Source organism: Gymnodraco acuticeps, unplaced genomic scaffold, assembly GCF_902827175.1.
Source record: "Gymnodraco acuticeps unplaced genomic scaffold, fGymAcu1.1, whole genome shotgun sequence".
Lineage (NCBI taxonomy): Eukaryota > Metazoa > Chordata > Actinopteri > Perciformes > Bathydraconidae > Gymnodraco > Gymnodraco acuticeps.
In genome coordinates this window covers 405,024-419,122 of record NW_022989751.1, presented here as the reverse complement: position 1 = coordinate 419,122, position 14,099 = coordinate 405,024, and the positions used below count along the sequence as shown (strand labels likewise).

General features: G+C 43.1%; 1 long non-coding RNA gene across 1 annotated transcript; it reads left to right on the top strand.

Moving 5' to 3' along the window:
- Positions 1 to 725: 725 nt before the first annotated feature.
- On the top strand, positions 726 to 13,814 carry LOC117542325. The gene is made up of 2 exons (XR_004568414.1): positions 726 to 838; positions 13,670 to 13,814. It is a non-coding gene; the product is annotated as an uncharacterized LOC117542325 (long non-coding RNA).
- Positions 13,815 to 14,099: the final 285 nt, after the last annotated feature.

The window sequence follows — 14,099 nt, the reverse complement described above, 5'->3', positions numbered from 1 at the left end:
GGCCCACCCACAGCTACGCCACTGATCGGAACGCAACCCTGGACTGACCATGGATGTATAATAAGAACTGGATACAGCGTGGGAGGCGGGGCCTCATTCATTCCTATGAGAGTTGCTCATTAGCGCATGATGACAAAATGGCCCAACTTTTGAGAGAGCGAAACGTCACAGATTACCCGGCGTGCCTGAGAAGTACCCGTATGTGCACTCATAGCGCATGCGCAACTTTAACCACGCCGCCCAAAAGGAGAAGGGTCTAGCTGCGGCCGCGGACAGTACACGACACGCCCACCTGACACGACACTACGGTGGCTGAGAAGGGTCTAGCTGCGGCGGCGAAAGTTGTACTTCCAAATATGGTCAGAAGAGAGCACGCCCAACACGTGAGACGCTGACGCAAGGATATTTAAGGAGACATGAGAGGCTTCTCAATACTCAAATTTCCCCTCCTCGACTCCTCGGTCCTCCGGTAGTGACCCGGAAATGAATTTCAGCGCGCCATTTTGAAGGACGTCTCATTTCTCTAAATGCACACCGAGGACCGAGGACCGAGCATCGAGCGTCGAGGAGGCTCTCTGGAGGAGCTATAACCGAGGATACACTGATGGTTCCTCCACGGCTCCTCCACGGATGCATTTCCGGGAACGGTGCACATCTGACCGGGTGACGACATTTCCTATTGACGCAGCAACCACTGTAAGTTATATTCTTGTTTATTCTTATATTCTCTGGAGGAGCTATAACCGAGGATACACTGATGGTTCCTCCACGGATGCATTTCTGGGAACGGTGTACATCTGACCGGGTGACGACATTTCCTATTGACGCAACAACCACTGTAAGTTATATTCTTGTTTAATTAGACTTCTCTGTTTCATTTATTCTACTCTGTATAATTGTTCTGTAGTTATTGTAGCTAAAACGGCTAAATCGCTTTTGAGAGATTTTAAATCTCAGATCTGCTCAGGCGAAACCTGCTTCACAGGTCTCAGCTCTCAATCCTGCATTATAATATAGGCAGGGCCAGTCTATTGATTGCGTGAAGTACAACCGCGTGACTCAGTCATCTTTCACCTAAAAAAGCATTTAAATACCGCATTTAAAATCTGATGAACTCAGTGTACATCTGACCGGGTGACGACATTTCCTATTGACGCAGCAACCACTGTAAGTTATATTCTTGTTTAATTAGACTTCTCTGTTTCATTTATTCTACTCTGTATAATTGTTCTGTAGTTATTGTAGCTAAAACGGCTAAATCGCTTTTGAGAGATTTTAAATTTCAGATCTGCTCAGGCGAAACCTGCTTCACAGGTCTCAGCTCTCAATCCTGCATTATAATATAGGCAGGGCCAGTCTATTGTCGCCCATCAGCTGTAGATAGTTAACTAATTAGAGGGGCGTGCCCCTACAGCTGTGAGAACTCAGCAATCAGGCGTCCATTTTAGGTAGCTCTTTCCTGGAGCGTCAGCTTAAGCGTCAGACAGCCGAAGACTGACAAAGACATTGGAGTCCTACGGGAGTAAGACTGACAAAGACATTGGAGTCCTACGGGAGTCACGAGGGAGGCAAAGAGGAGGCAAATCCTACTCTGATTGAGCTGGTGTCTTATTTCTCTTTTCTTTAGTTTTCTAACCCCTCATGCTATAATCATGTGTATTTTCTCCATTCCTGTTCATGTGTCTTCTCGCAATTATCGCTGGCCCCGTGTATCTCCTAATCGCTATAACCGCCCTGCTCTCGTCTATCCCACATGCTCCACTGAGATCCAACATCTAGTTTCAGGTGGCCTGTGGAACTGCCAGTCAGCTGTTCCAAAGGCTGTCTTCATCTCTGGCTACGCCTCCCTGCCGTCTCTGGATTTCCTTGCTCTCACTGAGACCTGGATTACTCCATCCAACACATCCACCCCAGCAGCTCTCTCCACAGCATATTCCTTCTCCCATACACCCAGACCCACTGGCAGAGGAGGTGGCACTGGTCTCCTGCTCTCTCCCAAATGGAGCTTTTCCCTCTTCAAGCTACCTAACTTCACTCCGTTCACCTTTGAATTCCATGACGTCACAGTAACCCATCCTATACAATTAACCATTGTTGTTCTCTACCGTCCACCAGGCGCCTTGGGGGACTTCTTGGAGGAATTAGATAATCTCCTCTCACACATCCCTGAAACTGGCCCTCCCGCTGTACTTCTCGGAGACTTCAACCTCCAGACGGGGAAGATAGACGAACTAACATCCCTGTTAACCGCCTTTGCTTTCTCATTGTCTCCGTCCCCACCGACTCATAAAGCTAGCAATGTCCTTGATCTCATATTCTCAAGGAACTGCGCTACTTCTAACCTCTCTGTAAACCCGCTCCACACATCCGATCACTTCTTCATTTCATTCTCTCTACCCCTTTCCAAACATAACAAACTAATCTCTTCTCATCCTGCACTTGTCCGCCGTAACCTTCGTTCCCTCTCCTCCTCTACCTTTGCCTCGTCGGTGCTCTCAGCCCTCCCTTCCTCCGACTCGTTCCAACTCCTGCCTTCAAACTCTGCTGCAGAATCTCTCCTCTCTACTCTCTCATCCACTCTGGACTCTCTCTGTCCTCTCACATCTCGGCAGGCTCGTCAGTCCCCTCCTGCTCCCTGGCTAAATGATGCACTGCGTGCTAATAGAACCGTCCTTAGGGCAGCAGAGCGGAAACGGTGGAAATCCAAACACCGTGACGACCTCCTAACCTATCAGGCTCTCCTCTCCTCTCCTCTTTCTCTGCTTCGATCTCTCAGGCAAAAAGCACTTTCTTTCAAGATAAGATCCAATCTTCCTATTCCAATCCCAAAAAACTATTTTCCATCTTCTCCACCCTCTTGGACCCTCCAAAAGCCCCTCCCCCCTCCTCACTTCTGTCAAGCGACTTTGTTACCCACTTTGAAAAAAAGGTTGATGATATTCGCTCTTCTTTTTCTGACTCACCTTTACTCACCGCTGGGTCACCAGACCCTCCTTCCACCAACACACTAACCTCCTTTTCCCCTCTCTCTCCAAGTGAGGTTCTTACCCTCATTACTTCTGCCCGCCCTACCACCTGTCCTCTAAACCCTATCCCTTCAAATCTCCTTCAGACTATCGCTCCTGATATTCTACCGTTTCTCTCCCATTTCATCAACACTTCTCTAACTTCTGGTCACTTTCCAAACAGTCTCAAGAAGGCAAGAGTAAACCCTCTCCTAAAGAAACCTACTCTCAACCCGTCTGATGTTATAAACTACAGGCCTGTCTCTCTCCTCCCGTTCCTGTCTAAATAACTTGAACGCGCTGTCTTTAAACAACTCTCCTGTTATCTCCATGAGAACAACCTTCTGGATCCGCACCAGTCTGGTTTCAAGGCAGGTCACTCCACAGAAACTGCTCTCATTGCTGTCACGGAGGAACTGCACACTGCCAAAACTGCATCCCTCTCCTCTGTCATCATCCTGTTGGACCTGTCTGCTGCATTCGACACGGTGAATCATCAGATCCTCCTTCGCACTCTCCAAAAACTTGGAGTTTCAGGCTCTGCGCTTTCCCTCCTCACCTCATATCTGAAAGACCGTACCTACAGGGTGACTTGGAGAGGGTCTGAGTCCGACCCTTGTCAATTAACTACAGGGGTCCCTCGGGGCTCTGTTCTTGGTCCCCTCCTCTTCTCCCTGTACACAAACTCGCTCGGATCAGTCATTAGCCCGCATGGTTTTTCATACCACTGCTACGCTGACGACACCCAATTAATTCTGTCCTTTCCCCGCTCAGAGACCCAGGTCGTCGCACGCATCTCTGCTTGTCTAGCTGACATCTCTCAGTGGATGTCTGCTCATCACCTCAAGCTCAACCTTGACAAGACTGAGCTGCTCTTCCTTCCGGGAAAAGATTGTCCCACTCTTGACCTAACAATCAACATCGGCACCTCAGTTGTTTCCCCGACTCAGACTGCAAGGACTCTGGGTTTGATCCTAGATAAACTGTCCTTCACTGCAAACATTGCTGCTACAACCCGCTGCTGCAGATACACGCTTTACAACATCAGGAAGATGCGTCCCCAGCTGACACAGAAAGCGACGCAGGTTCTGGTCCAGGCTCTCGTCATCTCACGCCTAGACTACTGAAACTCCCTCCTGGCTGGTCTACCTGCATGTGCCATCCGACCTCTGCAGCTCATCCAGAATGCAGCGGCTCGTCTGGTCTTCAACCTACCTAAATTTTCCCACACCACTCCGCTCCTCCGCTCCCTTCACTGGCTTCCGGTAACTGCTAGAATCCACTTCAAGACACTGGTACTTGCTTACCATGCTGCGAATGGATCTGGCCCTTCGTACATCCAGGACATGGTTAAACCGTACACCCCAGCGCGTGCACTACGCTCTGCATCAGCCAAACGACTCACTGCGCCCTCGCTGCGAGGGGGACCCAAGTTCCCATCGGCAAAAACACGTGGGTTTGCTATCCTGGCTCCAAGATGGTGGAATGAGCTCCCCATTGACATCAGGACAGCAGATAGCTTGCACATCTTCCGGCGCAGACTGAAAACTCATCTCTTTCGACTCCACTTCGAGCGATAGAACTATTAACAAAGCACTTATAAAGGACTGGCTTATCTAAAGCCAGTTGAGTAGCACTTGAAATGTTTTGGCTCTATGAAACCTGATGTACTTATATGATTCTGTTTTCTTCAAGGTTGTGTCTTCCTGGTCGAATGTACTTATTGTAAGTCGCTTTGGATAAAAGCGTCAGCTAAATGTAATGTAATATAACGGTGGAGGCGTGACGCACGGCCGGACTTATCTCAGCCAATGACAGCTATGCATGCATCCCCTGGATATTATTTTAGAAACTGCTTTCATCGCGTCGCGATGTTTCCAGAGAGAACAGCTGTACGGTCCATGCAGAAAGCAGAGCAGTGTGTATAATAGTGCTGTAGCGACGCGTCGACTTCAAAATATCGTCGACGACATATTTCCGCGTCGACGCGTCGCTACACACACGTGGGTCACCCAAAGCAACAAGCAGTTCGCAATCGCACTTCAAACACAATGGAGACTGAAACGGCTACCACCTCCTCCTTACAGGATTGCGCACGAAGCCCCCAAACGAAAACATCTCGCCCTAGGTCTTCAAAAGCATGGGAATATTTTAAAGTTAGTCCAAAACGCAAAGATATTTATATATTTATATCTCACTGAGACTGCTGCATAGCCTTGCAGAAGCAGCAGCTAGCTGTGGTGGCTACCATTAGCAGCTAGCATTTGCTCTCCGATTTTTACATAAAATGGAATTATGGATTATAAATTCAATCATTTTTTTATACATAGACGTTAAAAACCTATGGATTAACCGATTCAGCCGCGTTTTTTTCTCATTTTATTGCCATTGAACACGTCTTTTGATCAGATTACGGTGGTGAGACGATCTCCCGAGAAGCTCTGTGAAGGTACGTGTTGTGATGACTGTATTTGCTTCCCCTGTCACGAGTCCGGATCACTCAGTGATGATACTATATACCTACATAATCTGTGGAGTCTCAGCTTTAATCGGATATATTGTATGTGCAGCTACGATAAGTAATAAGGGTGCTTTTATCTTGAGTTCTGTGCCAATGTCCGTTAGCATTTTTCGCTCAGGGGTCATTTAGATGCTTCTTATGAGACTTGTGTTTTGTTTTGGTAAACATGTTTGTATCGTCAGTTAGCTGAGATTATTTCCATTAATCTAGTATAACACATTAATAGGTTCTTAAATATTAAGATCCCCTGAGACACAGTATCGTGAAAACAATTTTTTTTACATTACGTTTTTTATGAATTGAACAACAGAAAAATAATCGTTAGATTAGTCGACTAATCGATCAAATAATCGCCCGATTAATCGTTTTCAAAATAATCGTTTCCCCCCAGCACTAGTGTATAATATATATCACTCAGTATAACAGGCCTACTCTCTTTATTTGCTTTAGTTTAGTAGATATCTACAAACAAAGAGTCGATATTTTTCTAAGACCATTGCTTCACATAATAAAATACACAACGGTTTATGCTTTTGGAGCTGTGTGTGTGGTACAGTGTGTAGGTGTGTGTTGTACAGTGCGTAAATGCGGCGGACAGACGGGTCTCAGTTGGTTTGGTGTCCTCTGCTTACTTTTAATAGGCCTACTTGTAAATACAACTTTTGGCCCGTAATTTCAATTCCCCATTTCAGCGACCAGAGAGAGGGGGGGGATATATCCAGTCTCTGATTGTGTTACGTTATTAAGAGAGTGCTCTCATACTTTAAATTGTATATATTTATATAAATATATTTGTGTGTGTGTGTCCGCATCTGTAGCCTGTTATTGTCTCATTATACCGCACTCTCAATGAATTCAAAGTAAATATGTGGGGGAACAATGTTCAGCTGATCTAACAGAGATACAGCGCTATGACAAAACACTCGACAGCTGATGCAGCTGTTGCCACGTAATAATGAACGGACGTCTCTTTAAAATGACCGCTCAGAGGAGAGGAGTTCTCATTTCTTTAAATGTCTGCTGCTTCCCCTCCTCTCTCCTCGGTTCCCTCCTCGGTCCTCCGCTCGCATCTCCTGTGGGCGGGTCTATGGCTGCTTCTCAGGTCGATTAAATGAAATCCTTGCTTCCCTCACTTGCGTCGTTTCCCTGCGTTTAGTCCCTCCCACCAGGGAAGCATGGAGGGACGCAAGGAAACCACGAGAAGCAGGGAAATGAGTTTTAAGAGCAATGGGACGTCCTTTCCTCCGGAGCGTCACGTGAAGCGACGTCCGTTTGTGATGACGCTGCACAGCTGATCGTCTGACAGCAGCCAGCTCTGTCCCCGTTATTTCCACACACCCCCCCGCCTCTGTTAGTACACATTTACTGACACAAACATTTGTATCATCTGTTGTAGATCCCAATAAATAAAATAAAATAAGAACTCATTCTCAAAAAAGATAAACGCCATTCTTAAAATGTATAAACGAACAATAGTTTGATTAATATTGATTAGAGTGCACAAAATAAATAAAATAATTGAGAGAAGAAAAAGAGATATGTTATCTATCAAAACCCAGTTAGATTAACATTCATTGGATTGCACACTTTGTTTGTTTGTTTGGATATGTAGCACATTAACATTTTAATAGCACTTAATGACTGACTGAATGGAAATGACAATAAATGAAAATGTAAAACGAAAAAAGCAATCATGAAAATGTTTCCAACAAATGAATAAAATGATTTTTGACCACTTTGTTGTTCAGATATATCACATGTGTAACTAAATGAAACAGGAATTGAAACAAAACACGGTATAAACTGAGGAGTGACTCCCGTGAGGTTCATGTATTTTGTTCATGTAAGAAGCATCAGATCAGTGCATGCACTGCCTCGTCCAATCAGTGAGCGATACACAGTAAGGGGGCGGGGTGAGTATCTGAGGATTTCATCGGAGGATGGTCTGGTGGTTCCTCGGTTATCGCTCCTCCATGATCGCTCCTCGCTCCTCGATCCTCAGTCCTCCGGCAGAAATAAGAGCCATGGGACGGTACTCAAGATGGCGCAGGCAAATCAACTTCCGGTGAGACCGAGGACCGAGGAACGAGGAAATGAAAATAGCCGACCTGAGAAGCAGCCTAAGTCTCGAGGAGGGGAACCGAGGAGGGGAGTCGAGGAGGGGAAATTTGAGTATTGAGAAGCCTCTATGGAGGTTTACAGACAACAAACAATATGGCGCACCGAGTACAGGTAATTATTAAACGTATTGTGGTTTTAGATATAATTACATACTATTTAGGTTCTCGTTTGTTTGTCGGTGTGGCAGTTTAGCGCAGTGTAATTGTGTTTATTTTGCTATTATATATATATCTTATTATGTATACATCATTGGAACGCAGTGGCGAGCCGTGACTTTTATACCTAGGCCCTCTGACCCCCCTTCCCTCGGAAAAAAAGAAGAGATATTACGTCACAGCGTATAGGCTACTTCAGCGGAATATAAAAACAGCGGCCCGGGGTGCAAAACGCATCAATGACAGCGACCCTCTACCACACAAAACGACATCATTTATATAAACACCTATCATGACAGGGCACCCACAGCCAATTAACAATTACAAATGATTTAAGTCGGCACGGCGGCCCACATTGAAAATGACTTAGGCCTACCTTTGATGATCAAATCACTTAAACACAAAGTCCATCCTCCTGTCCTTTTGGATGAAGCACTTGCGGGTCATGCAGCTGATCCTTTGCCACTCGTTTATCATTGTAACTCAATCTTGAAAATGACTCGGTTAATAATTTCGCAACGATGTCATCACTATCACTGAAGTGAGCCATCATGAACGAACTTATGCTAATTATAAATCTATCGATCATAAATCTATCGTTTAGATTTATGATTCGAAAATAATAAAAGTAAGGTAGACATGTGGATATTATCCGGTTGAACAAAACGTGCATTTATCTAACAGGTACGTTCCACAGACCTTATTTCGAGCTATTTTCCAAAATCCTATGGAGAAATCACATTGGTTTCTGTCGAGGGAATCCGAGCGCAGCTTACTTCCGGGTTTTAGGACGCGTCACTGCACCACTTGCATAGACCTCACAGCGGGCGGAACTTGTCATAAAGTCCGCAAAAATAGTGCCCGCCCATTTAGAGGGAAGATATGATTGGTCAATTGTACTGTCATTTGACATTACTCTCTCGTTGAGTTACTATTGCGGGCCCTCTGTGAATGTACAGAGGGACCAACAAGCCCTCCTCACATAACTCGCAGAGACGGCATTTAACCCTTCACATTCCAACAGAAACTGAACAGGCAGATTCGAAGGATTTATTTCTTTGGAAATGTTATTTTAAATACAATTAAATCAAGTTATGTTGGTAAAACTAATGAAAAATGTAACAACAAAAAAGATAGGAAAAATTATATTTAAATAAAAATGTTTTTTTTTAATGTTTTCAAATATATATATGTTTTAATATCTTAGGCCCTCACAGAGGGCCCTGACGGCTCGCCACTGTTGGAACGGTACCTCCAGTATGCCTACATGACAAGCATTTTTATAATATACAGTAAACATATCTTTGACCTATTGCAAAATTATAAAATGAAATTCACCCCTGCTGTCATTCTGGCTTTCACTGTTCAAATGAGATGTCAACCATCAAAATGGGATAAGGGGTTCCAAAGGGTTCTCAAACGGATAGGTTATTAATTGATTTGCCTAATAGTTGCTTAAAATGCTACAATAACATGCCATGTACGGTCTCTCAGCCACCGTGGGCGGCGTAGTAGGGGGCGTGTCGTGTAGTGTCGTCATTTCGCTTTTCATCTGCCATGCCTCTCAGCCACCGTAGTGTCGTGTCAGGTGGGCGTGTCGTGTACCGTCGTGTACTGTCCGCGGCCGCAGCTAGACCATGGCTGCTTCTCAGGTCGATTAAATGAAATCCTTGCTTCCCTCACTTGCGTTGTTTCCCTGCGTTTAGTCCCTCCCACCAGGGAAGCATGGAGGGACGCAAGGAAACCACGCGAAGCAGGGAAATGAGTTTTAAGAGCAATGGGACGTCCTTTCCTCCGGAGCGTCACGTGAAGCGACGTCCGTTTGTGATGACGCTGCACAGCTGATCGTCTGACAGCAGCCAGCTCTGTCCCAGTTATTTCCACACACCCCCCGCCTCTGTTAGTACACATTTACTGACACAAACATTTGTATCATCTGTTGTAGACCCCAATAAATAAAATAAAATAAGAACTAATTCTCAAAAAAGATAAACGCCATTCTTAAAATTTATAAACGAACAATAGTTTGATTAATATTGATTAGAGTGCACAATAGAAATAAAATAATTGAGAGAAGAAAAAGATGTTATCTATCAAAACTCAGTTAGATTAACATTCATTGGATTGCACACTTTGTTTGTTTGTTTGGATATGTAGTAAATTAACATTTCAATAGCACTTAATGACTGACTGAATGGAAATGACAATAAATGAAAATGTAAAACGAAAAATGCGATCATGAAAATGTTTCCAAAAAATGAATTAAATTATTTTTGACCACTTTGTTGTTCAGATATATCACATATTTGTAACTAAATGATACATGAATTGAAACAAAACATGGTATAAACTGAGGAGTGACTCCCGTGAGGTTCATGTGTTTTCTTCACTCTGCTCTCATGTCAAGAAGCATCAGATCAGAGCCCTAGAGAGATCAGAGTTACGACACTCTTTGATGTCGCCGCCAGCCGGTCACGTGGTTTATGTATGCCGGGATAGTTCAAAACGCACTTCCGTTGCAATGCTTCTCTATGGCAAAAACAGCACAAACATGGTCAAAATTGTCATAGATTAAACCAACGCTGTAATTTTTTAAAGATTGCTTTCATATTTACATGATGTGGTTACACTTTGTATGGATTGGCACTATTTATAAGTTTCGTTATTTAACGATATTTTGAGGGGAAAGTGTGGTAGCACAAGCAGGCTATGTTGCTGTCACTGCCAGGGCAGTCACGTCCGTAGTATAGTTGCGCTGCGCTGTCATGTTCTTCTATGGGACAGACAGACAGCAGCGATTGCGTTATTGAATGGTAAATATATATATTAAAAAAACACACACACCCAAGTACTTTTTCAGCTGTAATTGCATTATTGCATACTTTTTATTGACAGTTTTGCATTTGGAGAGGCAGGTTGACAACGGAAAGCTTGGTAGCCTATTACTTAGATACGTTTTACATTTTTACATGACCATGTTTTAGGCTCATCCTTCATTCACTGCTGTAGAGTAGCCTATTCAGTAGGCTATTATTTGTTTAAGACTGAATAATACCTTTGAAGAACAATCATTAAACTAGTGTGTATATTACAATACAAAGGAATCTATCCTAGCATGCCGTCAAGCATTAAAAAGTAGCGCTAGGCTAGTTGTACAGTACAGATGAGTTAACAAGGAACAGTAAAAAAAATAAAAAAAAGTACAGTCAACATGTCACATAATGAAATGTTAGTATATCCCAAAATTCAATGAAATATTAAATGAAATATTTATCACAAACGCCACCTCATTTCTACTAGTGCTAGCAGTTAAGTCATATCATACAGAAAAAGCCGACTAAGGATGGCTGACACGGTCAGGTTCAGCAGATAAAAACCAAAATAACAATAAAAACACATAATCAATCTAAATCCTGCTTGTTAGTTACCCAGCATCATTGATATATAAGCTGCTAGCGATTCATTACTGAAATATTACCTTCAAAGCTGACGAAGTCGCGCTAGCTAACTAGCAGGCAATGCTAGCTAAATTGGTTGTAACAACCAAGATAAAATATAGATAATTACGCTGTGCATATACAAATGAAGACCAGTATAAGCATCATAAAGGGCCTCTGATACAATATAGACAGTTGACAATTCAAAAGAGTTCGATATTTCAGCAACTTACCTCTGGAACTAATCGACGCGCCGTAATGTAAGTGAATGAGGTTCAACGCCCAAATGACAATATTTTGAACTATTTCGATGTCCATACCCCGGAAGTAGGCGCCGCCATTTTTTACAACGGAGGTCTATGGGAGTGTCGTAACTCTTATCTCTCTAGGGCTGCTTCTCAGGTCGACTATTTTCATTTCCTCGCTCCTCGGTCCTCGGTCTCACCGGAAGTTGATTTGCCCGCGCCATCTTGAGTACCGTCCCATGGCTCTTATTTCTGCCGGAGGACCGAGGATCGAGGAGCGAGGAGCGATCATGGAGGAGCGATAACCGAGGAACCACCAGACCATCCTCCGATGAAATCCTCAGACACTCGCTCCGCCCCCTTACTGTGTATCGCTCACTGATTGGACGAGGCAGTGCATGCACTGATCTGATGCTTCTTGACATGAGAGCAGTTTCCCAGCGGAGTGAAGAAAATACATGAACCTCACGGGACTCACTCCTCAGTTTATACCGTGTTTTGTTTCAATTCATGTATCATTTAGTTACAAATATGTGATATATCTGAACAACAAAGTGGTCAAAAATCATTTTATTCATTTATTGGAAACATTTTCATGATCGCTTTTTTCGTTTCACATTTTCATTTATTGTCATTTCCATTCAGTCAGTCATTAAGTGCTATTAAAATGTTAATGTGCTACATATCCAAACAAACAAACAAAGTGTGCAATCCAATGAATGTTAATCTAACTGGGTTTTGATAGATAACATATCTCTTTTTCTTCTCTCAATTATTTTATTTCTATTGTGCACTTTAATCAATATTAATCAAACTATTGTTCGTTTATACATTTTAAGAATGGCGTTTATCTTTTTTGAGAATGACTTCTTATTTTATTTCATGTATTTGGATCTACAACAGATGATACTAATGTTTATGTCAGTAAATGTGCACTAACAGAGGCGGGGGTGTTTGTGGAAATAACGGGTACAGAGCTGGCTGCTGCCAGACGAACAGCTGTGCAGCGTCATCACAAACGGACGTCGCTTCACGTGACGCTCCGGAGGAAAGGACGTCCCATTGCTCTTAAAACTCATTTCCCTGCTTCTCGTGGTTTCCTTGCGTCCCTCCATGCTTCCCTGGTGGGAGGGACTAAACGCAGGGAAACGACGCAAGGATTTCATTTAATCGACCTGAGAAGCAGCCTAGGGCTCTGCATCAGATCAGTGCATGCACTGCCTCGTCCAATCAGTGAGCGATACACAGTAAGGGGGCGGGGTGAGTATCTGAGGATTTCATCGAAGGATGGTCTGGTGGTTCCTCGGTTATCGCTCCTCCATGATCGCTCCTCGCTCCTCCGGCAGAAATAAGAGCCATGGGACGGTACTCAAGATGGCGCAGGCAAATCAACTTCCGGTGAGACCAAGGACCGAAGAGCAAGGAAATGAAAATAATCGACCTGAGAAGCAGCCCATATTGCCCAAAAGGCTCGTTCACATTAAGCACGTGAATTTGCGTACACGTAACAGGCACCGCGCGTTCATGACAGCATGGTACTGGATTTATATTAACGAGGCGGCAGCTAGCGGCTAACTAGTAAATGATGCTAACTTACACATCAATCGTTTTGAACCACTTTAATATATACAAATGTATATGTTGAAGCCTGTTATGATCAATTGTGAGTTAAAACTTTATCTAAAAAGTAAAGCTGATGATGGATTACTGTGGTGGAGTTAAAATAACAATATCCTATTTCTTTTTGAAATGTGATGCGAGTAAAAGGATAGTAACTGTGATTATTCATGTGAAGTAGCCCACAAGTAAATGTTCCCATAAATACCAATATCACAGTACAACACCCCTTGTTGTTAAATACCAACCATGTGTATATATATATATATATATATAAATATATATATAAATATGCCGCTAAAACTGTGTAATATACCAGGCTGCTAAATCCTCCAAACTGTTGTTGCTGGATGTGTATTTTGTGAAATGTGTATTTTTTTTTAAATTATAATTTCTTGTTTTGAATCTTTAATACTTGTATGCATACTTTAAGTAACATTAGGCTGTCTTTGGCTCTTTTCTGCTGTAACAATGTAAATGTATTCTGATCTAATTGATGTTTTTGTCAGTTTGTTTCCCTATATTGCAACACTTATTTGGTTTAAGATTATTTCTCCTTTTTTTACAGACATCCCCAACCATAGTGGAATGCTGTTGTAAAGGATTGCATTGATCCGTGCATCAATACCTTCACCCAGCTTTGAGGCCTCCAATGAATGAACATCATCTTGTGGCTGGGAAAAATGTGAACAAATAAATCTCACAAAGAGTGACTTTCTGGTGTAATCATTATAATATCAAAGACAAGCACTTTAAGTAACAATATATAAAATCATTCAGCAGCAGAGGATGGGGTGGAAACAGCATTTCTAACTAAGATGATTACAATATTACAAGTTAAACATCAAGATGAACATACTATTATTAATTTAAAAAGTACATGGGAAACTTAAATATCCTGCAATATACCATTAGCAGTATTGGAACAAATGTGCAAAAACATTTCTAAAATAAACAAACAAACTGAGGGCTTTCTTCCTGAGCCGCTGGGAGTAAAG